Raw genomic sequence first — 25,278 nt, 5'->3', positions numbered from 1 at the left:
TTGTTTTTAAAGCTTTTTCCATATGTGGCTTTAATGCAAGCCGCATTCTTCCATATGAGGCAAGGAATTAGATATTCTTTCATTTGATTCTAAAAACATTGCACATATTAAACTAACAGAGTAAAATAGGTAGATTCTCATAGAACAAGCTGGCTGGAGAGATCACGTGTAAGTCCGAACGCACGCCTTTGCTTCTTTATCCAAAGGGAGACTGCAGACTGATTGCAGCGAGAACAGGAGCAGGTTCTCGCCTCCTGGGCCCTGGGGTTCTCTGTGGGACGGTGCTGGCTCCCTGCCACCAAGGCCGCCGCTGTGCGTTGGCGGCAGAGGGCCCTGACGCCGCTCAGAGGAAGCGCCCTCACACACGGGCACCTTGACTTGATTTCTGTGTCCGCAGCCCCGCTGAGAGTGGCCGGACTCACCGCTCGACGCCACCTCAGCCCCGAGGCCCTGCGAGCGCGTCTGCTCTGCGGCCCCCTCCGCCCCGCGCGTGCCGGGCCCGCTCTGACATTTGGACGTGACGCGTAGGTATGCGTGCGTCCGCCGTGGCTCGTGTGAAGGACCCCAGTGAAACCACGGAATGGCCAACAAACTCTCCAGCTATTCTGACCTGGCTGTGTGTCAGGAGCCGGAGGGGGTAGGTGTAGCTATCTGCTATTCTTCTTGCTCAGAGGGGCGTGTAAACAGGTCAGACGTGGATAATCATACGCCGCAGCTGCCATTTGCAAGCTCGCCGCTGCCCTGGGAATTGCCGTTGCGAAGGTTGTGAAAGATTTCTGGGAAGACCACAGATATCTCCTTGTCCTCGTTTCCCTCTTTGTCAAAATAGTTCATGTGCCAGCTGGTTTCGGGATGTGTCATTGGGCTCCATAATGTCTGTTGCCAAGAAAAAAAAAACTATAAAAGGTGGCTTAAGTACAGTGCAGCGGAGAATAAAAATGTCTTTTGTGCTCTGTTCTCTTCTCTAAAATAGAGCGGGTAGCCTGGTCTCCCAAACAGTGCTAGTCACGGGGTGAGTTCTTACCGAGACGGCTGCTTCCACGCCTGGGCCGCGGCGGTCTTCACGGAGCGTCCTCCAAGTCAAGTGTGAAACGCTCGCGTTCGTTTTCATTCGTCATGGAGCAGTTTTTCACGCCTGGGAGAGGCTCGTTCATGATGAAGCATCCTAGAGTAACTGCAAGAGTCCCCCTTCATGTTTGTTCCCAATTACCCTGCATGTGAGAAGCAGAGTTGTGCTTGGCCATTGCCATGATTAAGACTCTCTGACACTAAACAGCTGCCTCGCTGGAGAGAACTATCGTAAAGAATTTTTTTTTTTGCCAAGAATTGGCAGAGAGGCTTCCAAAAGAAATTGGGTCCTGAAGGCCCTGTGATTTGAAAAGTCGATTTACACTGAGGGCCGTGGGCCTGTTCTCATCATGGGGTCGGCCGGAGAGAAACATCCACTTTCTGTGTTGCGCTACAGCGACGCGCCTGGCCCCTCTGTTCTGCGCTCTTGGCAAGGGTAGTAAGTGATGTAGGTAAATTGTGACTGTGTTCCCATTAACGTTGGAAGGAAGATGGGACAAAGGAGGTGCGTGTTTCAGACTTTGCCCAAGTCCCCGGTCCCTTGAGTCGGGACGGTCCGGCTCCGGGTTGCGTCGCGAGCAGGTGTGGGGCTTTCGCTTTGGACCTGATGCGGCGTGTGCCCCGCCGCCTTCTCCCGCCGGGGCGTCTGGGAGCAGGTGAGACGTGGGCGGCGGCGACCCCGATCCCGCTCAGCCCCCGGATACGCGAAGATGGATTGGGCGGGCTGAGGAGTGTGCAAAGGGTCCCCGCCAGTGTCACCTGGGGATACTTCCCCCGTCCCCATGCTGGCTGTCCTGTGGCTGCGTCCCGAGGGTTTCGCTTTCTGCTCCGTAGTCTCGTTTGCCGGAAGCACGGCACCCAACAGCTCCCAGAACAGGGAACTGTAGGGCAGGCAGGTCTGTAGACCCCGCTTGTCTGAAAAGTGTCTTCATTCCAGCCTCGTACGAAACTGACTGCTTGGCTGGGCTTAGAATTACGGGTTTTTCCTAAGCACTTGGAAAGAATTGATCCAGATTCCGGTTTAGTGTCGTCATAGCAAAGTTCGATGCCAGTCTGGCTTCCGAGCCTTTGTAACGACCTATTGCTTTTCTCATTCTGGAAATAAGTCGAATCTTCTCTCTACTTCTGGTGCTTTGGAATTTTGTGATGGTACATAATATTTTTCAGACGTTGTAGAAATTATTTAATAGGCCCTTTCAGTCTGGAAACTCTCATATATAGAGAGATTTGGGGAATTTTCTTATTTTTTTTAATTTCCTGCCTATTTACTCTGTTATCTCTTTTTTAAATGGTATCGTTTTCCATTTTTCTTGCCTATTTTTGTTGTGCTTTCCATAGGTCTCTTTACCTTTGTTTTCCCCACTGTCTGCTGAATTTGCTATTTCCTGTTATTTCCACTGTCATGTTTTTAACTACCAAGCCTTCTTCCTCCTGCTGTCAGCTTTTTTGTGGCATCTTCTTCTGTCTCATGCGTGCAGCTGTGTCCTTTATCTTGTTACACATACTAGCCATGGGCTTCTTGGGCAGGGAGGCCTGTTGTCACTTTGGGTTTTCCCCGCAGTTCCCTGCACTGTCTCTACTCCTTAAACTTCCTCTTTCTCCTGTGTGTTTATTTGGACACATGTTCAAGGCGATCCATGAGCATCCCATGACCTTTGGCACCGAGAAGTTGATTGGAAACTATATGCTTGCCTGGCATTTGTCAACTGGTAGGCTTCACCCAGGACTGGGCAAGAACCCCAGATGCCCCCCAAGAACCCCAGTTGCTCCAGAAAGAAAGTCATGCCGTTGCCCTCCCGGGATGGGGGAGGGTCCGAGCCGGCCAGAGCGTCTGGGGGCAGGAGGGAGGGGAGCTGGCTGTCATCGCGGAGTACCTGGGTAGGGCCGGCTGATTGCTTACCCCGCCGTTCAGGTCTCTTACCCAGGCCTGCCGCGCCGGGTGTTTCCGGGTCTGACACTGCTGTGTCTCCATCTCAGCAGAGCCGGCCTCCTGTCTGGGGGCCTGGCGGGGAGGACTGGTTGTCTAGCTAGGAGGAACGGGGGAAGGAGCTGGCCGTCACCCTACAAACTTCCCCTTGTCCTCCTGTGCTCAGCACCGCTCCTCTTCCTCCCCTTCAGAGCTGTCTGGTGGTCGAGGTTTCTGTTGCCCGAATTAGTGTCCCTCTTTGTCCCTCCTGCTCATCAGCGACCGCTCACCCACCCGCTGGCAATGCCAGCCGACTCGCAGCTCCTCGTTCCTTTGCCCTCAGTTTTCCCAGATGTAAGGAAGGAACAGTGACACACCCATCCGATCCACCGCGTGTGAGTAGATGTCCGTTTACGGCTTGAGGGCTTGCTTTTAGAGAAGATTCCTTCCAACCATGGAAGGCAGCATAGGACAGGGACAGACTGTCCCCAGCCCGGGCGGAGTGCCCTGGAGGGAGCGATGACGGTGCCCACTGCCCAGGATTTCAGCTGCATGAAGTAGTGCAGGCACGGGGCGTGCCACGGGCAAACACGGAATCACTGTCATACCCGTCGTTGCTTTTGTTTTTATCTAGCAGATAATCCTGTGTCACTTGACTACAAGCATAGAAAGTTTCAGAAATAAGCAATTTGCAAAATTTGCACGCGCACACACACACACACACACACACACACACACACAAATACAGGCGAACTCTTCCCGTGTTATGCTGGGCTTTCTTCCTCTACCTTGAAAAAGTGGTGAGGATGGAATGTGCGTAGGAAAACCACTGACCGATTGGAAGAAGTTTTCTGTTGTTGTTGTTTTCATGCAAATCGCCCTGGAGTTCCTGGAGTTCACCTGGATGGACGTCAGCCAGCCGAGTGTCAGGAATGAGGGCCCTGCCGATACCAGGCCACAGGGGCGGCGCCGACGGCCGACAGACCACTCGTCCTTCGTGCAGGTTTAGACGGAGGCCGTGCAGGACACGCTGCTGACGGCCCGCCGGACAGAGCGTTCTGGGGGACGCGTCACACGCTGACAGCTACAGGCTGGAAACTAACACCCGCCCGTCGCCACGCTCTTTGCTCGGAAACGCTGGGGCCCTCCAAACATTCTGTCTCAACAGCCAGCTGAGATGCCCTCAGGGAGTTGTTTCTGCATCTGCTGCATCTCGTCCTGGGGCAAAGCACTGTGCAGAGTGAAAATACACCCAGAGCTTTTATCCAAGCCTCTGGCGCTGGAGCAAACCCCATTCCGCAGTAGCGTGTGCACAGAATTTCAGAAGAATTTCTGGCAAGGATTTTTCTCCTCAGTTCTCTTGAAGTTCCCACCTCCCCTTTTCGCCTTCAACGAGCAGGTGACTGGTCAACGCAGAGTCCGTGCCAGGTAGTAAATAACTCAGATCTAGCGGTGGTCTAGAGAAGGCCTGGATCGTTACAGACAGAAGAGCTTCAACACGCACGATTCGGGGCAGCTCTAAAACAGCCTGGATTGGCAGGGAAGCAGCCCAGCGGCCTTTTCCAGAGGAGCCGGTCCCTCCTCCACTTGTGCTTGCTGCTGGGCCGGAGAACACCACGGGCCGCTCAGAAAATGCAGGGCATATTGGAAATGTTACAAAAGCACAAATGGGCACAAAGTTCCACAGAGCCAGGGAACGTGACCAGAAAACTCACAAAAACATAAGATGTTTAAGAATGGTTCCAGGCCGGGCGCGGTGGCCCACGCCTGTAATCTTAGCTCTCTGGGAGGCTGAGGCGGGCGGATTGCTAGAGGTCAGGAGTTCGAAACCAGCCTGAGCAAGAGCAAGACCCTGTCTCTATAAATAGAAAGAAATTAATAGAAATTAATTAATAGAAATTAATGAAGAAATTAATATTAAATAAATTTAATAACTATAAATAGAAAGAAATTAATTGGCCAACTAATATATGTACAAAAAAGTGGCCAGGCCTGGTGACGCATGCCTGTAGTCCCAGCTACTCAGGAGGCTGAGGCAGGAGGATCACTTGAGCCCAGGAGTTTGAGGTTGCTGTGAGCTAGGCTGACGCCACGGCACTCACTCTAGCATGGGCAACATGGGCCTCTGCATTTTTGCGTTATTTCCTTGATTTGCGGCCAGACGTTGATTTTGAAAAGGAGAACTTAAGACCTAATGTCAGGTGTGTGCGTGTATGAGTTTCTTAGGTAAAACATGGCTAAAAGCTTACGGAGTAAGTGGAAAAGGAAGATGCGTGCTGAAAAGAGAAAAAAGAATGCTCCAAAGGAGCTCAGCAGACTTAAAAGTATTCTTAAAGTAGACAGTGATGTTTTAATGAAAGATGTTCAAGAGATAGCAACTGTGGTGGTACCCAAACATTGCCAAGAGAAAATGCAGTGTGTGGTGGAAGATGAGAAAGATGACATGAAAATGGAGACTGACATTAAGAGAAACAAAGAGTCTTCTAGACCAGCATGGACAGTACCCAGTATGGATGAACCAGAGGCAAAGAAAAAGACTGAAGGCAAAGAGAGAGAGAAAAAAGGGGAAAAGCAAAGCAAAAGCGGTGAAAACAGCGAAGGGTTTGGCCTGGTAGACTCTTAACAACTTGGAAAGTGCGACCCAGGACAGATGTTTGATTAGAATGTAGACATTGATTTCAGCTCCCGCCCAAGAAAAACTTGGCCTGTTTCTTCAGTTCAAACCCAACATAACTCTTGAAGTTTGTTTTGGGAACTTGGAATAAAATATTTTCTTTGATGAAAGCTATACTCATATTTTAATTGGATGCTGCTCAGTGTCCAGGTGTTATTGGACATCCAAACTCTGTCAAGTATTAATGCGGTTGTAATTGTTTGTTCTTACAGCTTGTTAATTATAGAAGGATAAAACAGATGATATTATATTGACAAATCAGAGTGTAATGCAGATTTAAAGAAAGCTATTAGGTAATCATGCCACCAAAAAACGTAACAGTAGGTCTTATAAACAGCTACTTGTTTGGAGTTTGGTTTTGTATAATTCAAGTAAAAGATATTTTGCGTGTGGAAAAAAAAAACAAAAACAAACCTGATGTCAGTCAGGGCTTGGAACCAGTTAGGCTTCAGGAGTCATTTTCTGTGACGACGCTCTCGTTCGTAAAAGACGCACGTTGAGAACCGTGACTTGGTCACGGGTGGGGGTGGGGGCAGACGGCTGAGCAGACCGAGCTCATGTACATGTGACTCGTATGTGCGAGTGTCGTGGACAGCCCAGCGCCGGATAACATGCGTTTAATAGTTCATTTCATGTGAGTTCTGCTTTTCCTCTTCTATCGCCAACACGCTGTTGCCGGCCTGGGTGTGTTAATCCTTCTAAGGCTCGTGTTCACACCTGCTCCGACGGACGGCAATCAGTTTTCATTATCTTTTATATTTGTCATTAAGACCCAGCATGTTTCAAGTGGCAAATGGCAATATTGATAAGTATTATATAATTACTGAGCAAAGAGCTTCTATTATAAAGCCATCTTAGAGCATAAAGTCCAGACAGGTGTCTGTCATGCCACTGTCTGCATCAGTAAGATTCACTTTTTTTAATGCCCGCATGTGAGAACATTTGGTATTCGTCTTTCTGTTGCTGGTTTATTTCTCTTAACATAATGACCTCCGTGTTGCTGCAAATGGCAACATTTCATTCTTTTTTATGGCTGAATAGTGTTCCATTGTGTGTGTGTTTGCATATATGTGTGTGTACATATATACATACTTTTCTTTATCCATTTGTTCATTGATGGGTACTTAGGTTGATTCTGTATCTTCATGATTATGAATAGTGCTGCAATGGACATAGGGTGTGGGTGTCCCTTTGTTATGCTGATTTCCTTTCCTTTGGATAAATACCCAGAGGTGAGACTGCTGGGTTCTATCCTAGTTCCATTTTTCGTTCTTTGAGAAATCTCCATACCGTTTTCCACGGCGGCTGTACCAATTCATACGCCCCACCCCCGTCCGTGGACATGAGAGTTCCCTTTTCTTTGAGGCTGGGAGGGCGTGTGGGAGGGGAAGAGGTCGGTGAGTGGGTACAAGCACGCGGCTAGGGAGAAGGAATAGGTTCTAATGTTCAGTAGCAGAGGAGGGCGACTGTAGACAACAACGATACATCGTATATTTCAACCAGCTAGAAGAGAAGATTTGAAACGTCCCAAATACATAGAAATGATAAATATCCGAGGTGATGGGCACCCTCAAGACCCTGACTTGATCATTACACATTCTATGCCTGTAACAGAGTACCACACGCACCCCATACATACGTGCAGATATTATGCGTCAATTTTAAAGAGTCCAGGCAGGCAGGAGGCCCCTTCTGATGGTAACGAAGACAGAAGCTGTGGGCCTCCCCTTCACACGCGTCCTAAAGGCGTCACCAGAAACGAGCCGTTGCCCAAGTTAATCGTCCCCACCCGCGGTGTGGATTTTTATTTCAGATCTGCTTTATGGCTGCTCTGATTAGAATGCCCCCTCGTCCTTTTGCTTCACACCTGTAGCATTTGTTTGTGGTCTCTCCCCTGATAGGAAAGAGCTGATTGTTTCGGTTTAAAACAACTGACTTGTAGGTTGCGGGGGGCTGCTTCTGTGAGCAGGCAGCGTGCCGTTTTCACCAGACAGCTGAGCTTGCTGTACAAAAAGTGTCCGTCCCTGGGAATTCTGTGATGCTGCCTGGGTCATGCCTCAGCAATGATCGGATGGTTTCAAGCACTAGAAAGCTCCTTAAGGGGTGTTTGAAAGGACGACTCACAAGAGAAGAAAGCTAGGGATGAGATGATCGTTCCTGTTTGGTCACTCTGCATTTTCCTTCTGTGAATATGCGTTTTAAGAAAGTTGAGCCTACTGCTTTATCTCCTCAGAGGTGACATTTTGGTTCTTTGAAGGGAACTTTGCAGTTTTAAATTTTGGATATAATAGTCCACAAATATTGGAAAAAATACATTAAAAAGTCTAGCCATGGCTGCCTGCACCTGAATTAGCTCCACTTCCATTTCCACACGTCTCAGCATGCTGAGACTTTTCTCTGAGCCGGAATTGACAGGTGTCAGTTTCCCAGTCAGCCTCGCAGGTACTTGCCGGATACCTGAGCCCGAGGCTACCGGAAAGGTCTGGACTGAAAACTGGACTCGGAGTTGGTGGCACGGAGAGTTCTTCTGAAAGACGGAAAACGTTCGTTTTAAAGAGTTCAAGAGTTTAAGCCAAACGAGCTGGTCGGGTTGCAGAGGGGAGAAAGTCTCTGCAAGGCCTCCTCCAAGAGTACTTCTCTTTGAAACAGGCTTTCCGCTGCCAGTTCTGTGAAACTGATATAAATCCTCCCATTCCAGCAACTCTTGAACTCAAGTGCAGGGTCCGGTGGCAACTGCAGCTGAGTTCAAGAAAACAGGCTGAATGTCATTTAAAACTCTTTCTAAAATGTCCTGCGACATCTGTTTTCCATTTCGATACGCCGTTTAATTAACTTCAGTCTTGCAAAATCGCAGAAATCTTGCTTGCTCAAAATAGTATCTTGAAGGAAGTGACCTTTATTTAATGGAGAAGAATGTTAAGTGTGATGTGGGCTTGATTAACTTCGTCCCAAGTTTTAAATTTTTCCCACTGGCTTCCTGATCCCTTCCTACGTATGGCTCATTTCCCTCCAACCAAGTCACATTCTTGGTGCTGGACGGCGCTGACCCAGCTGGTGCTGCTGCCATATTTGTAGGACGCCAAAAATGGAAGAAAGTAAAAGGAGAATAGCCACAGTTCAGAAAAAAAAACTGCGCTTATTTGTCTTCCTCTCTGTGATGCAAGTTCGCTGGCTCCGGAGCTAGTAAGGAAGTCCAAGTTCTGAAAAAATCTCTCCCCTATACCTGGGGTGTGCGTGTCTCTGTGTGTGTGTGTGTGTGTGTGTGTGTGTGTGTGTGTGCGCGTGATCTTTTTGATAAGAATAGTTGCAGGGGATAAAAAAGAGCAATTCATTCTGCAAAAGCCTAGAGCTCGAGTGCCTCCCCTGCCGCGGTTCAGTGGGCCTAGAAAGCTCTCGTGGACGGATCTTGGGGAGCAAGGAGAAACGTCGTGGAACGGTGCAAGGGTGGGGGGACTGGACCTCACCAGCAGCTGACTTTATTTTTCCGTTTGCAAGAGCACACGGGGGCCCGTGTCCCCAGCCCAGGGCACAAGGGCCGCGCTGCGACACACCCTGGCACCACCCGGCGGAGCCCGCTGGGTCTCCGGCTTCCCAAGCAGACAGCGGCTGGCAGGTCCGCCGCCCGGGCTCCCGTTGCCCAGCAGCCGGTGAGCCTAGCTCTGCCAAGTGGCTTCCGAGCAAGCAGCGTGGGGCGTGCGCGCCTGGGCTTTCTGGGCAGAGCGTTCGAGGGCTGTGCCGCGGAGACCGTGGCTGCTCCGCACCAGCCCTGCAGACGCCGCCAGCGCCGTCCCCGCGTCCCCGAGTTGATCTGTCTTACTCGCCTGGCCCGGGCCGCATCCGCTGTCCCGGCTCCTGCTTTGCCGAGCCCTGGGAGGAGGAGACCTTGGCTCTCTGACCTCTGGCTCGGTACAGAGGCCAGGTTTCTCCTGCAGGAGGAAAGGGGAAAGTGTGTTTGAAGCAAGTCCCCGGGAGGAGGAGACCATGAGCTTTACAGCCAGGCAGTATTGGGATGTTCTCTTACTACCCTATGAGTAATTAGTTTGGACAGGCGGCCCGATGCATGGCCCTTTGAGGCCGGGAACAGTCGCACAAAGCCGACCCAGGAGCTCTTTGTTCAGAGCCACGCTGGCTTCAGATGCCACTTACCAGAGCAGGGTTTCCCAGCCGCGCTTCAAGAGAATCCGTAACGGGAGGGTTTCTTTTTTTTTTTTAAGTAGTTTTGAGTATTTCAAAAGACCTACAAGGTTGCACAGGACAGATGAAATGACCGATATATTTGCATTTAGTTGCACTCATGATAATTCAGTATGTTACCCCTATGGATGCTGATCATAAGCTCCAATTAATGGTTAATTACATATAAGTCTGTAACTAAGACAAAAAAGGAAAAAAAATAAAAAATAAATAGTTAATTACATAGTTTCTGTTTAACACTGAACGAGAAAACAATTTTAGTATTAATAACTCACTGACTATAGTCGGATTTCCTTCAGACCGCAAAGGATGCCTTGACCATCCCACTCCCTCCTTTCGGTTTTCCGAAGTTCCGGTTCTCTCTCTGGCCCCGTGGCCTCCCTGCCTGCCCGCCTCTCTTCTGTTCTGCACTGGCCCGGCCGGCTCCGACGCATCTGCGGATTAAACGCCGTCCGGGAGGAGCAGACCAGAACAGATTCCCACTCTATGTCCTCCTGGGTCCCTGGGGGTCTTCCTGGGACGCCCCGCATGTGGTTGCTCTCTCAGGGCCAAGAGTGTGTGGGTTTTCCGCCTCCAGGCTGTGCCCGTCTTGCCCCCCGCCTTGCCCGCCCTGCGCCCGGTACATACCGTGCGCTCAGTAAGTACCTGTTTGGCGGGTGGATTGAATTCACTGTCACGCTGAGTGCCATTGACCCCTCTGGATGCTCGATTACACCCCTGGGCCGTCGTGTCCATAAAAATGCATAAGTCATTTGGGCACGGTGTCCAGGAAAGAAACTGAATGTACGGTTCGATCACATTTGAGACTTTTATAAAATAAGAATAGTGCAGGCTTTGGTAAAGGAGTTTAGTGCTTCCTGTCCTGTGGTTAGGAGTCCTGCCGAAAGCCATCATCCCCTTTCTCCAAATTCCGCTCGGCTCGTAACAAAGAGTCTGTGACGTCGTTCACGTCCCGGTGAGCGAGCGCTTTCGCGACTTCGGGCCGGGGAGCGGGTGGGCGTGAACTCTGGCGGGAGGCGGTCACCCCGCCTCTGCTGGGGACGGGGTTGGAGTAGGGTTGGCTGCCGACCGGGCCTTTGACTTGCTGCCCTTGTTCATTTTCTGCTTGTTTCTGTTGGGTCGGGTCTGGCATCGTCGAGCCCGAAAATGAGAGCTCGCTCGCGGTGTGACTTTCCCTGGGACTCGGTTTTGCAACCCTCGACAGCGTCCTCCAGGAGACAACATGGACCTGTCTGTGGGCGGCTCCCAGAGTTTCCAGAACAGGCACAAAGGGACAAGGGGAGTTTGGGAATGTCCACGTGGTGCCGGAGCTGAATTCGAGGCCGCCGTCCGAACGGCGTGGGCTCTAGAGGGAGGGGTCCCGCGGGGACGCGGGCGTGGGCGCCGCCCGGCCGCTGCCTACAGGGGAGAGGGAGGCGCCAAGCCCTCCGCTCCGCAAAGCTCTGGGCCGGGAGGCCGTCACGTCAGCCTCAGGGTATTTCCCTGCGTCAGCACTTCCTCCTCCAGCTGGCCGGGGGCAAGGACTCGCCCGGGCGACCTTGTGTCTGACTGCAGTGTGGGACTCCCGCATGGCCAGGAACAGCGTGCTGTAACGCACGGCTCCCCGGAGGCCCGTCCTGTCTGCTTCTGCTCGCCGCATGGGGTCTCTTGTTTGGGGACACGGACCAGCGAGACTGAGGTACGTCTGCCAGGCCAGTCCTCCCCTCTCTGTGCCATGGTCAGGCTGCTGGGTGTCTGCGCTCCCTCCCCAACCCTGAGGTCACGGACCAGCTCCGCACGTCTCCACGGTGTAGGACAGAACACAACAGAGGGGCGGGCGCGGCGGCTCACGCCTGTCATCCTAGTGCTCTGGGAGGCCGAGGCGGGAGGATGGCTCGAGGTCAGGAGTTCAAGACCAGCCTGAGCAAGAGCGAGACCCCGTCTCTACTATAAATAGAAGGAAATTAATTGGCCAACTAAAAACATATAGAAAAAATTAGCCAGGTATGGTGGCGCATGCCTGTAGTCCCAGCTACTCGGGAGGCTGAGGCAGGAGGATCGCTGGAGCCCAGGAGTTTGAGGTTGCTGTGAGCGAGGCTGACGCCATGGCACTCTAGCCCGGACAACAGAGTGAGACTCTGTCTCAAAAAAAGAAAAAAAAAAAAAAACACGACAGAGACAAGGTAGAAGGTACGGCGCCGGGAGGAACAGGGCTCCCATCTCACGGTCTTCCAACTGCGGATCAAAGGATTCGTAAAATGCTGAAGCCAACTGGGACCTCAGAGGTCACCTGGTCCAACCCCTCCGTCACGTTAGGAGGCCAGAGGAGACCGGGACACTTCGGCGACCGGGCAGGTGTGGAGCAGGGCGGTGAAGAGGACAGTCCGGGTGATCCCCGACCCGTGAGACCTGACTTAATGATTTGTTTTTTCAACTTTAGGATGTGTGAAGCAGCAGGAGCTCAGTAGAGACTGTACTTTGAGTGCCCATAGAACCACTGCGCCTTTCATTTTTAGCGATGGAGTTGGTAAATGACACGAGACATTCAGCACTTCATTATGAAATGGGCAGTGTGCTGGGTGACCTTGTCCAGCCACAGGCTAACGTGTGGGCTTTGTTTGAGCAAGTTCAAGGTCAGCGGGCAAAGCTGTGACGATCGGTCGGTCGTATTAAATGCGTTTTCAGCTCCCGGTGGGTTTGCTGGGACAGAACCCCGCCGTAAGCCAAGGAGCACCTGTGCAGACTCTGGGGTGGGGGGTGAACTGGGACCCTGCCCCTACTCTCTGCCTTGGCTTTGGTCTTGAACGAGTCAGTCACTCACCCTCTTCGAGCATCAGCTTTGCCGTCTACAGAATGGGAAGGGTGGTAGCCGGGTGGGACCGCTGGGATGGGGCATCAGGGAAATTCCTGTGCTCACTCAGCCTCATGCATGGTGTTCAGTAAATGCCTGAAACTGGCAGCAGCTATTTATCTTCATCATCATCGTTGTTGTCATGATCACCATCGAAGCCAGGGTCCTGGACCCAAATTTCCTGTCAACGTTCTTTTTACTACACTCACAAATCACCTTCGTGTATTGTGAATAGTGAATGCTACATCGGGTACCCAATCTACGCTGGTCAAAGTACAAACCATGGCAACACCATTAGTTAGAGACTATGAGATGCTGGGCAAATAATGATTTAAATACACACATACACACAAACATATATATTTATATATACATATACAAAAAGCTCTTTAAAAGAGAATATTGTCCATCAAGATAATATCAAAACCTAAATTTTATTTTGGATTTTGTGTCCATGTGGTTGTATTCCTGTTATATTTTCATAATACTTCCTTTTTAAACGTATTTTCTAGTGTATAAAGAAGTGTGCATTAAGAAGAGTTCTCACTTATTGTTTTCCTTCCTTCCTCATTCCAATCAATATAGTCACAGTAAACGTCTAATATTGAACACCTTCTACTTTAAAAACTCCCAGTGACTGTTTTGACGTGAAACTGCCTGTGCTGTTTTGCTCGTGATCCGAACAGTCCACAGAACCGGTTGCCTTGTTGGCAAGCTAAAGGGCTACGTGTAGGGGAGAAGGGAGAGGTTGGATACAATTTTTCCAACTTCGATTTTTAAAAACATATACTTGCTGTGTGTGCTTTAAATGCATCTGCTGTATGTGCTCAGGGGTGTCGAATCTGAGCCCTCTGCTCTGTTCGTTAGGGTTTGCCGTATCCTGACCACACTAAGGTCAGGAAACCGTGGGTCCGAAGTAACACAGAGTTGAGCTCCACCTCAGTCTGGCCTAGAAAATGTCCTTGTTCTTATCCCCTTTCTCTCCTCTTCCATCAGAGTCCCCTGCTCTGGTGCCATTCCCTTTTTCTCTCCACCCCCACAAACGTAAAATACGGATGTGCCACTTCCAAAAAGCCTGTGTGGGCCACCAGATTGCCCTGATCAAACTATTCCCTTCACTGAGAAGAGGGACTTAAAACTCTATCGCTGGCAGTCAGCAACCCTTGAGACGCAAACCCTGGGGCCTTCCACCCCAGGTTTGGATGAGTGACAAGCCTTTCCCCGTTCTAGTTAACTCGTGAGTCTTATGGCAATTCTCTTACCCAGGCAGGAAAAAAAAATCGTGAACCATGGATCTTACGGAAGTTACCATTTGTAACTGCCTAGACAAACAGTAACTCCCAGAATTAGAGACGTAAGGAACAAGTTGATTGCCGGGCACATCAAGAGGCCAAGACTCACGCACGGTAACAGCCCGGAAACGCCGAAGGTGTGGAGATCCCGCTGGGAAGAGGGAGATGACCAGGGGAGCTGAGACGGCAGCTGGACGGCGGAGAAGCCGTTAACTTAAATGACGCGGGGGTCTGATCGAAGAAGAGGAGCCGGACGGTCTTCCGGGCGAGAATTCTGCGGGATGAAATGACCACACACGGAAGGGACTCCGCCTGAGCCGGCGGCAGGGAATGCTGGCCGCTCCCACGGCGCTGGGAGACGAAACAAGCTGCTTTTCCTAAACGTCGCTCTGGGGGTTACGCGGAACACGGGAGCCGCTTCCAGAACGTTACAGCGGATCAGGCCCAGCCAGCGCGGCCCCACTGCCAGACGTGGGGCCCGCCAGGTCGGGCTCCAGCCTAAACGCCGATTTCTGGAGGGCCTCGCTGCAAGCACCCTCGCTCCTTCCAGTCGCCCAGTCCGTTCCCGTCACTCCATAAGGGGGTATCCGTTCTCCATAAGGGGCGAGTGTTCCCGTGCTTTCCCGGAGGACGCAGCTCGGCTTCTTGGCCGCGCTGTGCATGTGACGGCGGGCGGGTGTGAAGAGGGCTCTGAGCTCGCGCCTCTTACAAAGTCTGTTAGGGTCTTCAGGTTCTGTGTTCTGAGATCGGGTGGAATTGTGCTTGCTTTTTTCAGAAAATCTTGTTTTCCATTTTCACACGATAGACCTCTTTAGACACTTGTAAATGACCCCTGGTAACTATTCCGCGAACGTGCATCAGCATCTGCACACTGCGAAAATATGGTGGTTTTTGTTTTTTGGTGTTTTGTTTGTTTGTTTGTTTGCCATTCATGTCTCCTGGTGGCCTCTGTAACTCAGAGTTACTTTTTAGTGACCACAAAACTGATTTAAATTCCCAATGTGTGTTGATTATGTCCAGTATCCAAAATCTTTTTAAAACGTACAGGGTAAATAATCACCAAGTGATGCAGAGGAGGAATTTAGAGAGTGAGGAGCACAAGAGAGAAGAGAAGGAGAAAGAGGAAGCAGCCAAGACCTGTGTCCGGAGCCTTCATGGGGTGAAAAACCCTAAAATGTATTAGTCGTGCGTTTGTGAGACGATGGGAGAGCAAGCAGGCAGGAGAAAGAGCTGTGACAAAGCTCAGTTGAAATTAACAACACCCTCGTTGCCCGTCCTTGGAGGAAATACTGCAACCACTTGACCACGGAAACGCAGCTGTTAACAGGTTAGGTCCTTCAGACTTCCCCTCTTAATAGTGGCGAACGCATTCCCAATTTACCATGCCATTTTAAATAGAAGGAGAAAGTATGGACCTATGTAGTCAGATAGTTGATTATTTTACAGTTTGAGACCCCATTCTGGCTCCAAATTCAGATATTGCAACAGTTCCACCACAGACCTTCCTCCTCCACCCTCCTCCGTCCCCGCCCCCCCAACCTGTCTTGCTTCCTGGCGAGTTGGAGGGACTCGAGAGGAGCGAGCTACGCCAGCTCTGCTCACACGGGCGGTGGAGATGGCGTGAACCCCGCCTCCGGGGATGCGTGACTCTCTGCGTCCTCTCCCACGCTGGCTCAGCGTGGGTGTGTGGAACCCGGGCCCCCACTGGCACCAGCACAACGGGCCAGCCCCGCGCCCGGGCCACCCGGGAGTGGACCTTCCAGCCACAGTCGAGCCTTTAGGCCACAGCAACCCCGGTCAACATCCGGACTGCGGCCTCTCGCCAGGTCAGGAGCCCCAACCCCGCCTGCCGCCCGCTGCCAGATTCCCGCCCCAGAGAAACTGCGAGAGGTGATTCACGTTTACTGTTGGTTTAAGCCAGTGAGTTTTGGGGGGCAATATGCTATGCAACAAGTCTGTACTACATGATATAGTATTTGTGCAGTAATAGAAATACTTTAAAAGAAAAAAAAGTCAGAAACCTAATGATACAAAGTCCAAAGCTTTCTTGTTTAGTTAGAATTTTATCTCCCCTGAATGTTTAAAGTGTGTAATAATTGTGCTTGTATGAATTCGAGAAGGACGCACCCATGCTTTCTCCTTTGTTGTTTAGAGGAAACTGAGGTAAGGAACAAAAGCTCTAAGGAATCACTAATCTGTCTCGAGACGCTTCATCTGTGGCTAGGTTTTTTTTCTTTTTTCTTTTTGGCAAAGTATCAGTACTGTCCCATTCTGTATTTTTAAAGTTTTAGTCATCCCTACTTAGTTAGGATCATTATGTAAGTGTACCTTCTAGCTCACTTCCTTTCCCCCTGCGGCTCGTTTCATGCCCAGGGCAGTGGTCGACCTCAGTTCAGACGAGCTGATGGGGTCGCAGCTTCCTCCGAGCGATCCAGTAAAACTATGATCAACGTCTTCCAGGACACAGCGGAGATAAGATCGCCACCGCGACTCTGCAAATGCCGCTTCCCAAATTCTGTTAAATTATGCTGACTGCTATTTTCCGTTCCGGTGCTTCTTAAGCTCGTTACGCGGTGATGACTTTTGTACGGGAACGGTCCGGAGAAACACAGTCGTGCGGTTTTAGACAGAATCGAACGTCAGGACCCAACCACGCTCCCGTGGCGCGGCTCGGAGCAGCACGTGCCATCCCAAAGGAGCGTGTGTCGGTGGAGAGGGGTCACGGGCCCGAAGCGCTGCCACCCGCGCACGGAGCAGAACGGCAGCGCCCGGTGACGCGGAGAAAGCCCCAGAGCGCGGGCCGGGTGCGGGCAGCGCTTCGGGGGGAAGAGCAGTGAGCGGCCGGCCCGGCCTCGCTGACAAAGAGTCCAAGACAGACCAGGGCTGAGGACGGCGTCGGGAGCGGCCAGACGGGGCTCCAAGGCTGCGGGCGGCTGCGGCAGGGCAACGTGCGGAGGAAGGGGGAGCGGAAGCGGGAAGCAGACGCGCGCCGGCTAGCAGATCCGCCAAGGCGTTTGCTGTGAGGCAGAAGACGGGGGCGACACCCAGCGGGAGACGTCCGCGCCTCGGATTCCTGGTCTGCAAGGCGAGAGGTTTCAGGGGACCTCTAAATTCCGGCGTGCTGAGAGTCCAGGCCAGAAAACACCCTGGGTGAAAGCGTGAAGGGCCGAAATGCCCAAAGAGTCGTGCACGAAGCCGCCGATGACCCGGACACGGTGGTGCCACCACGCGTGAGGGAGCGTGTTGGCGTCCCGTGCATCAGGTGGCCACGCGGCGGTCTGCATGGTCACGGGAACTCTGAGCGACGATGGGAGTTTGTTCCTGTTCTGGGAGCAAACCACGTCTACCCTGTGCTCACCGCCACGGCTGTGATTCAAGCAGGCGCCGTGACCTTTTCCAGGTGGGAGGAAGGAAGTGGCAGAGCAGAAGCGGCGCCCCTGCAGGTAGGCCCCACGGCCGGGCGGCCAGGCGCGAGGTGGGACGCCCCGCCCCGGCAGTGACGAGTGCGAGTGACCGCAGCCACAGCAGCCGGGACCGGTGCCACCGTGCCGCTGCGGAGTCCGCGGAGCCTTGTCACCCAGACTGACTCACGTGATCGCAGAGACCCTTCAAGACGCTGTTTCCCGAGCCTCAAACGCGTTCTGTGCCTCTGAGGGCGCAGCGCGCACGGCTCGGCTACCCTGATGGCCCCTCCTGCCTCGAGCTTATCTACCGAAAAGAAAAAAAATGCCTGCCGCTCCTCACTTCCCAAGCTCAGAAGCTGTCGCTCTGAGGGGGTTCGAATGGGCCTCCGACACCCTCAGTTCAGACGACCCAGCTCGAGCTTCCCAAGCCGCCGCCCGAAAGCTCTCCCCGCGCGGATCAGAGACGAGCGCCCGGTCCGCCTGCCCCCTCGCGCCTGTCCTCCTCTCGGGGGCTTCGCCCTCAGTGCCGTGACCTGGTCACGCGTTGCTGCGCGTGTTCCCTACGTCGCGTCCAGAAGGACGCCGTGCGCGTCAGGCGTGAGCCATGTGAGCTCGGCGAGCCTCGAGCCTCCCCTCCCCTTAGCCGTGCACGCCTTGCCGGCGGTTCAGTCTGCCTGGAAACGGCCCGGGACACAGTAAACCAGCCTTCTGAGGTTGGGCCAAATTATTTCTTTTTTAGGCTGTAGGGAAAAAAAATATTATGTCTCCTAAGGAAACTCGTAACCACAAACAGTAAATTTAAAACGTTTTAAAATGGTTTTTTTTTTTTCCCTCCCACATCCCCCACTTGTGCATAGCTGAACTCTCTCGTTTCTCTCACCAGAAAAACGCCGCACGCCGGGCTGCAGGGGCCTGTGCGGACGGGTTCTTAGACCGGAAGTGCAAAAACAAAGTGCACCCCTTCCCCAGTTCTCAAGTTCCGTATCCCCTGCGTGTCCGTGGGTAGTAGTTTAAAAAAAATGCACAGCACCGTTCATGCGTGGAAAAGCACCTTCATGTGTAATACATGAGCTCGGCTCGCTCTGCTTGGCAGGAAGGTCCACCTGTCCACTCACCTGTTCAAGGTGGCAGAGTCACTTCCCGCGTCACACTCGGGCTTGTCCGGGTTCAGTCAGTCTCCAGCGTGTACCCCCGCTCAGCCTTCAGGGCCCCCCGTCCTTCCCTTCTTGGAGGAAGGAACCTGTGGGGTAAGGAAGCCACGCGCCCTCCGGCCGCTGGGCAGGGCCTCGTCCTCCCCGCTGTCCCCTCCATCGCTCTCCACGTGCCGCCTCCGTCCCTCTCCAACCCCCACCCGGCGCCCAGCCTCACGCCCGGCACAACCGTGCTGTCCGCCACGTCTTGGCGGCAGGCCCTCCAGGGTCTTTGGATTTCTGGAATCTCAGCCAGGGGAGGCCTGGAAGCGCGAGGTTCTCCCTCGCCACGCTCCGGCCGGGCGGGAGGGCCCAGGCTGGCCGCCCCCGCTGCTCTGCCCCGACCTCCTCCCCGCGGCCGGAGCCCGGCGACCAAGGGCCGAGCACCACGCCTCACGGGCGGCTTCTGCTCGCCATGTCTTCCTCAGGCGGTCGGGACTCACCTTCCCGCTTCTGCCCCTCAACAGTTAGAGGGGGCAGGGCGCGGTGGCTCGCGCCTGTAATCCTGGCACTCTGGGAGGCCGAGGCGGGAGGATCGTTTGAGCTGAGGAGTTTGAAACCAGCCTGAGCAAGAGCCAGACCCCGTCTCTACTAAAAATGGAAAGAAATTAGTGGAACAACTAAAAATATATAGAAAAAATTAGCTGGGCATGGTGGCGCATGCCTGTAGTCTCAGCTACTCGGAGGCTGAGGCAGGAGGATTGCTTGAGCCCAGGAGTCTGAGGTTGCTGTGAGCGAGGCTGACGACACGGCACTCACTCTAGCCTGTGCAACAGAGTGAGACTCCGTCTAAAAAAAAAAAAAAAAAGAGTGAGTTAGAGGGTAGTCGGGGGCACTGGGGGCCAGAAAGGGACCCAGGCGGGAAATCAGCTGTAGGCTCATCTGCTCCACGTTCCACCGGGCCAGAAAGGGCTGTGCTGTGGCGCCTCCCTTGGAGGACAGCCGCGCCCTGCGCCACCCCGCACCTGCCTCGCCCAGGGGCATGCTGGGAAACTTGGCCTCCACGTGCAAAGACTGATGCTAGATGTTCAGTGCCCAGCTAGGGACGACCAAGCAAAGACCTTTTATTAACATTTTCTCCCCTTCAGGTGCCTGATTCTTGAACTCGAAATCCAGGCACGCATGCCTATTGCTTTTCCTCGTGACTTTCCAAATCTGGTTTTGGAAGTCCAAACCAAGCAATGGTTTCTTCGTTATCCGGCGAGCGCCGCCCTTCTCGGGAGGTGGGCACGGCTGGACCTCGAAAAAGGTGGAAAGCTGCAGGGAGACAAAGATCGCCAAGGAGGAGCAGCGTACCACGTAACGTGTAGAAATCGTACCCGGCGCGATTTTTACCCCCGGTCATTCTCGTACCGGAAGAACCGGACTGGAAGTCAAAGTGTTTGCCACAGTCGAGTCGGAGCCCAGACCTAAAATCCCCATTGTTCTTTCCTTTCGTTCTTAAACCGCTTGCGCGCTGGAACGCAGCTGCGTAGGAAGAAATACTCTACTTTCTCACACGGAAACGTTTCGCGACACACATTTCCACCGAGTATTTTTTTCCCTGCAGTGTTTCCCAAAGCCTTTGTCTTTGGCTCTCAGAGCGTCTCTCCAACTGGAAGTGTCACCGTGGGTCCCCCGTGTCCCGGGACCCTCTGCAGGGGTGCCCTGGAGTTGCTGCCTCTTTCCCACGTAAAACATTCAGTGTCTTTGCCTCGAGTTAAATACACGGAAATTTACACGAATTATAATTTTATGCGTGGCACTTTTCTTTGAAAGGTAGCTGGAAAACGGCTTAAGGAAACGTTCTTTTGGCAACGGCATGGCAGAGGATTGTGGGATTCTTCCTGTTTCTTCCTCCCATCGCTCTGGGCCTGGGGAGGATTGGAACCCAGGCCACTCTTGGCTAACGAGCCTCGCGGACGCTTTGTTACTTGGTAATGCTCTCGTTCTGATCCCCAAACTGAAAGTCCTGTTTCCCTGTGGTTTTCTTTTATAGAGGGAGGAAAGAAGGAAGGACAAGTCTGTTCTTAGGGACTCGTTAAGAATCCGTCTCTCATTGTGAGATGACATTGCAGGACACAAATACACACACTTGCCAATTCTGATTCTCTAAAACTGCTTCCTACGATAGTTGCAAATACTTGTTGAGCGGTTAGTTACGCACACTGATCTTGAAACACCTAAAAACGCCGTTCTTTACACAGAGCTTGGTATATATTTTTAATCTCAGAGCTTGAAATCGGTGACTAGGTTGTTTTAATACATGGAACGATCTCAGTGCCTTTCCATGGAGTGCAGAGCCAGCCTTCAGGCACCCTGGAGCAGCTCTTGGCTGCTCGGGGCGGCTCACCCTGCAGAGCCGGGCTCCCCACAGACCCCAGCCTCTTTCCCGGAGAGCAGACCTCGCAGGAGCCAGAAAAGAGCTTTTAATTAATGCACCTGTCGCCGGCCATCCCCGGTGGAGAGGGAAATCCCGTGCGGTGCGTTCTTTCAGACGCGGGTTCGGGACCGGACGTGGGGCGGCCAGGTTGGCAGCTGGACCCTTTTCCTACGACTGTCAGGGACGAGAGGCCGGTCGCCAGCGGGGCGGGTGGTGGAGGGTGGTGGGGGTGGGGGCTGGGCCGGGTCTGCCTCGGCAGAGGCCAGAATGAATGGAAACGGTCTGGGCCTTGTTATCATCTGGGCTGTGACCGTTTCCAGGTGGCGTTCTGCCACGGCTCTGGGCACGCCCGCCGGCCTTGATCCCTTCCTGCGGGGATATCACGGTTCCTAGCTGGCAGGGCGGGGGCCAGAACAGAAAGAGAGCTTCCTCACCCAGCGTAGCCCTGACCCCCGCCAGGAGCGGGGCGTGGAGCCGTGCGCCAAGGAGACACCACCAGCAGTAACCGCGAGGTCCCAAAGAAACTGAGACGCCGCACCCGGGAGTCTCCTCTCCCTTCTTCTCTCCCTTCTGCCTGGCCAAGGGCAAGTCCTGCCCTGGAGCCACGGTATCAAGGGTCAAGCCTTGGTCTGCCCAAACTGTGGCATCAAAAAACCGTGTCCCAATAGGAAGAGCTAAGACAGTTCTTCTACCTGTCCTGACTCCTCTCTCGATGTCGACGTTAATTGCCCCGCACCTGGGTCACTTTGCTGTAAGACACGACGGGTCAGATACTGGAATAAAGGTCAAGGTTAAGGGTAGGAGGAAGAGGCAAAGATACGCTCTATTGGATAGGCTCGGGGCAATACGTTTCAGAAAAGTCTCTTGCAGTTTATACTCTTCTGTGTTCACAGCCCGTGCGCTTGCAGTCTGTCTGTGAAAACTGCTTTCATCCGGCGTGCGCAACATAGACCCGGTTTGTTTTTGGAAAGCATAGACCAGATTAGTATGAAAACGAGTCTGGCCCAGGCAGCTAATTGGAAGCGTATGCGTTTTATCCGAGTGTATGTCGGTGGCTCTTCCAGCGAAGAACTCCTATTTTAACCCAGCCAGTTGTTAAAAATGAGCTGCTCTCCTTGCTTCGATAAATCAGATTTCCGAGCACACGGTCTTGGAAGAGCGCACAGGTGCGCCTTGCCTGCCCGTGAGCGAGAATGCGGCGGCATCCGTTCACACCGTCCTCACGGGGACACTGAAGAATGTGCTTTGTCTGTGTGTCAACTCCTGTCTTTACAGGGACAAAAAAAAAGAAAGAAAGAAAGAAAGAAAGAAAAGCACTGGGAGTTTCAGGCTTGACTCTCTCAAAGGGAAAACTTGCAGGGCTGAGGCAGCGCGTGGAGCGTGGGAAGTCTGCACGTCTGCCTGGGTCCGTGCCACACGGGGCCTCGAGGGTCCCCCGCCCGCCGCTCCCCTCGCTGGCCTTGCCCTTTTAACCCCCTCCTGCCGCAGTCTGGCATCCGCTCGTCACCGACCCCGAGGACAGTCTCCGTTCCGGACTGCCGGGGAGCTGGGGGCACCAGGGGAGGAAGCCTTTGTGTCCGCTCTCCTCGGGACGCTGACCCTGCAAAGCTTGGCCAGACGTCGCCGGCCCGGGTCTCCCTGCGGTGACTCAGAGGTCTGGGGACGGCTGGGGGAGCGCTAATAGCGCGGCGAGCCAGCAGGCAGAAGCGGTGAAATCTGTATTTCCACCGAGTGGGTGCTATTTTTCATTTTGAAGCCTGCTGTAAAATCTGCCGGCTTTCGGTTGTCTGCAGACTGAGAACATACACGCCGCTGTTGAGGTATCTCCTCTGCCCCGGCGAGGCCCTGCGCGGATTTCCTCTGACGTGCAGAGCGTTGGGCGGGCGGGTAGGCGTCCAGAACCTGCTCTGGCCGCGTCCGGGGCGAGGCTGGGGTCCGGGCGAGGGGTCGGAAGGTCAAGGCGGGTTGCGGGAGGGGGAGGAGTTGGCGGGGCAGGAAAGGCAAACCTGCTGCACGGATCCTTTCTGTCACTGACTCGGTCTGCCCTGGGACCGGTGTCTAAAGTGATGCTCTGTCCTGGGCTACCCGTGGGCTGAGCTGGAAGAACCTGGTGCCGTCTCACACGTACGTGTGCTCTCGGAGAGGACAGAGAAGCGTCTCCCCCCGGGCGGGGCCTGCCATGTGCTCCGTGTGCTGCCCCGGGAGCAGCGTGGGCCGGGCGGTTTGCGGTTGGTGACGGGGACCGGCACGCGGCAGCTCCCCAGCTCTGCTCGGTGGGTTGCAGGTCCTTACGGAGATGGGCTGGGACAGCCGCGAGGGGTCCCAGAGCCGTGAGAGGGATTTTAAAACACAACAGCAGCAAGTGAAATCAGCGCCAGTTGGGCTCCAGGGACCGGAACCTGTGGCCTCCAAGTGAGTGACTTTCAAGCCGTCTGTGACCAGAGCGTCCGGGCCAGCCCTTGTCCGTCAAAGTCCCGGTGTCCGAAGGAGCCCACGTGCAAACGTGCCCCAGGCAGACATCCTGGCCGGAGCTTCCGGCAGGATTTATCACGGCAAGCCCTAGTAGTGGTCTGGAATGTAGCACGGTCTCTGAAAGTCATCTTCCTTTATTTAGCTACTGAGATGTACAGCTTTTAAGTTTAAAAACTCAGTGACCATGACAGGTGCCACACTTGGTGACCGTCAGCAATATTTCTCGGTGCTGTCCAGGTGTTACGGCATTTAATCCTCATAACATGTCACATCACCGTCCCCACGTGACAGGGGAGGAAACTGAGGCAGACAGCAGACAGGTGGCTTGTCCCAGGGGTAGAATAAACCATGAGCCCGGACTCCGGTGCTTTCTCTCGGGGAGGCTCACCTAGCACACGCCGAGACCCGCTGGTTTTCCGTCCCCTGCCTCTCCTTATTCATGTCTGTCCCTGGGCCTCGATGGCATCTGGGGACCCCACCCTGCCGCCCCGCCCCCCTCGCTGCCTGTCCCCCGCTGGGGTTGGAAAGGTCACAGGTACACGCCCGGCTGCCGACGCATTCCGCTGGCTTCCTCAGACGTTCAGCCAATGTCCGTTAAGTGCTCCGTCCATTCCACGGGGCTATTTAGCTTCATTTTCAATGTGCCCACGTATCGTTCCAATTTCCTCTTCCTCAGCATTGTGTGGCCCTGGGAACAGAGTTGGAAATGTGCCTATCGCAAGCTGAGTCACACTTTGTGTGTCCCCTCCTCTCAAGCCATTGTTTTCTTAACTTTTCTTTTTGGTTAAAAAAAAAAAAATTCTGTATAAAGAGCACAGATACAGAAAACTACATAGAGCAAATAATTCATTATGTAATTTGCGTATATAACGAATGAAATAGCATTTTGCCGCCAGCCCCAGAAGCCACGTGGCCCAGCCCGGCCACAGTGAGCCTTATTCTGATTTATATGACTCATGTCTGTGTGGGTTTCTTTCCATAGCAGATCATTTCTAATGTTTTTGAGGCATGATTGACAGATGATGAACAGCATGTAGTCAGTGCACACAATCGGCACGCTGTGACGTATGTATGTTTACATTCTTGGAAGCATCACCACAATTAACAAAGCGAGTATCTCCTTTGTGCTCAAAAACGTCTTCCCGGCCGTTTGTCACCCCCCTCCTGCCACCTGCTCCTTCCACGGCACCCCAGATCTGCTTTCTGTCACTGCGTGTTCACTTTCATTTCCTAGAGCCGGTATACAAACGGAATGATTTAGTATATACTCCTTTTATGTCTGACTCACTTCACTCCGCATCATTCCTTTAAAATTCATCCGTGTGGTTGTGTGCATGATAGTTCATTCCTTTTCATTGCTGAATGGTGTTCCGTCACGTACCTATGAACACGCGATAGCTAAACTGACACATCATTTTCAAGGGGACTTCAAAAAGTTAGTGGGAAAATAGAGTTAAACGATTAAAAAAATATAAATTTCATGTTTCAGCACAAGCTCCATCAAGGCCAGGACACTTTTGTGGGGATGTTCCCCTAACAGCCGAGGGTCCCGGGCGTTTAACCCTGGTCACTCTGGCCACATTTCAGGAGCTGGACTTGCAGGTGTGGCCGGGGCTCCCATGCCGGGTGGTGCAGACACAGAACATCTGCATCATCACAGAAAATTCTCTTAGACGGCGCTGGTCTAAACCTAGTCGACGAGGACACTGGTATATAACGAGGCATCTTTCGCACTTCTCTCACCCAGTAAGAACCCACATGTCTATCGGTAGTTAAGTGCTTGCTTTAATCCCCCCCTGCTCTGAGCTCTTGCCCTGAGCTCTCCGAGCAGCACGGTTTCGGGATTTCCGTGTCTGTCAGCATCTGCCGCAGACAGTGGGCAGTCC

General features: G+C 53.1%; 1 protein-coding gene and 1 pseudogene across 1 annotated transcript in view; both read left to right on the top strand.

The window, feature by feature from the left end:
- Positions 1-25,278, top strand: part of PALLD (palladin, cytoskeletal associated protein) — a 203,976-nt gene that overhangs the window by 72,163 nt on the left and 106,535 nt on the right. The gene's annotated exons all lie outside the window — the stretch shown is intronic.
- On the top strand, positions 4,996-17,861 carry LOC142876378 (protein LLP homolog pseudogene; annotated as a pseudogene).

This window comes from Microcebus murinus, chromosome 15 (assembly GCF_040939455.1).
Source record: "Microcebus murinus isolate Inina chromosome 15, M.murinus_Inina_mat1.0, whole genome shotgun sequence".
In the NCBI taxonomy this organism is placed as follows: domain Eukaryota; kingdom Metazoa; phylum Chordata; class Mammalia; order Primates; family Cheirogaleidae; genus Microcebus; species Microcebus murinus.
Note: the sequence above shows the minus strand (reverse complement) of the source record. Positions and strands in the feature narration are given on the sequence as shown.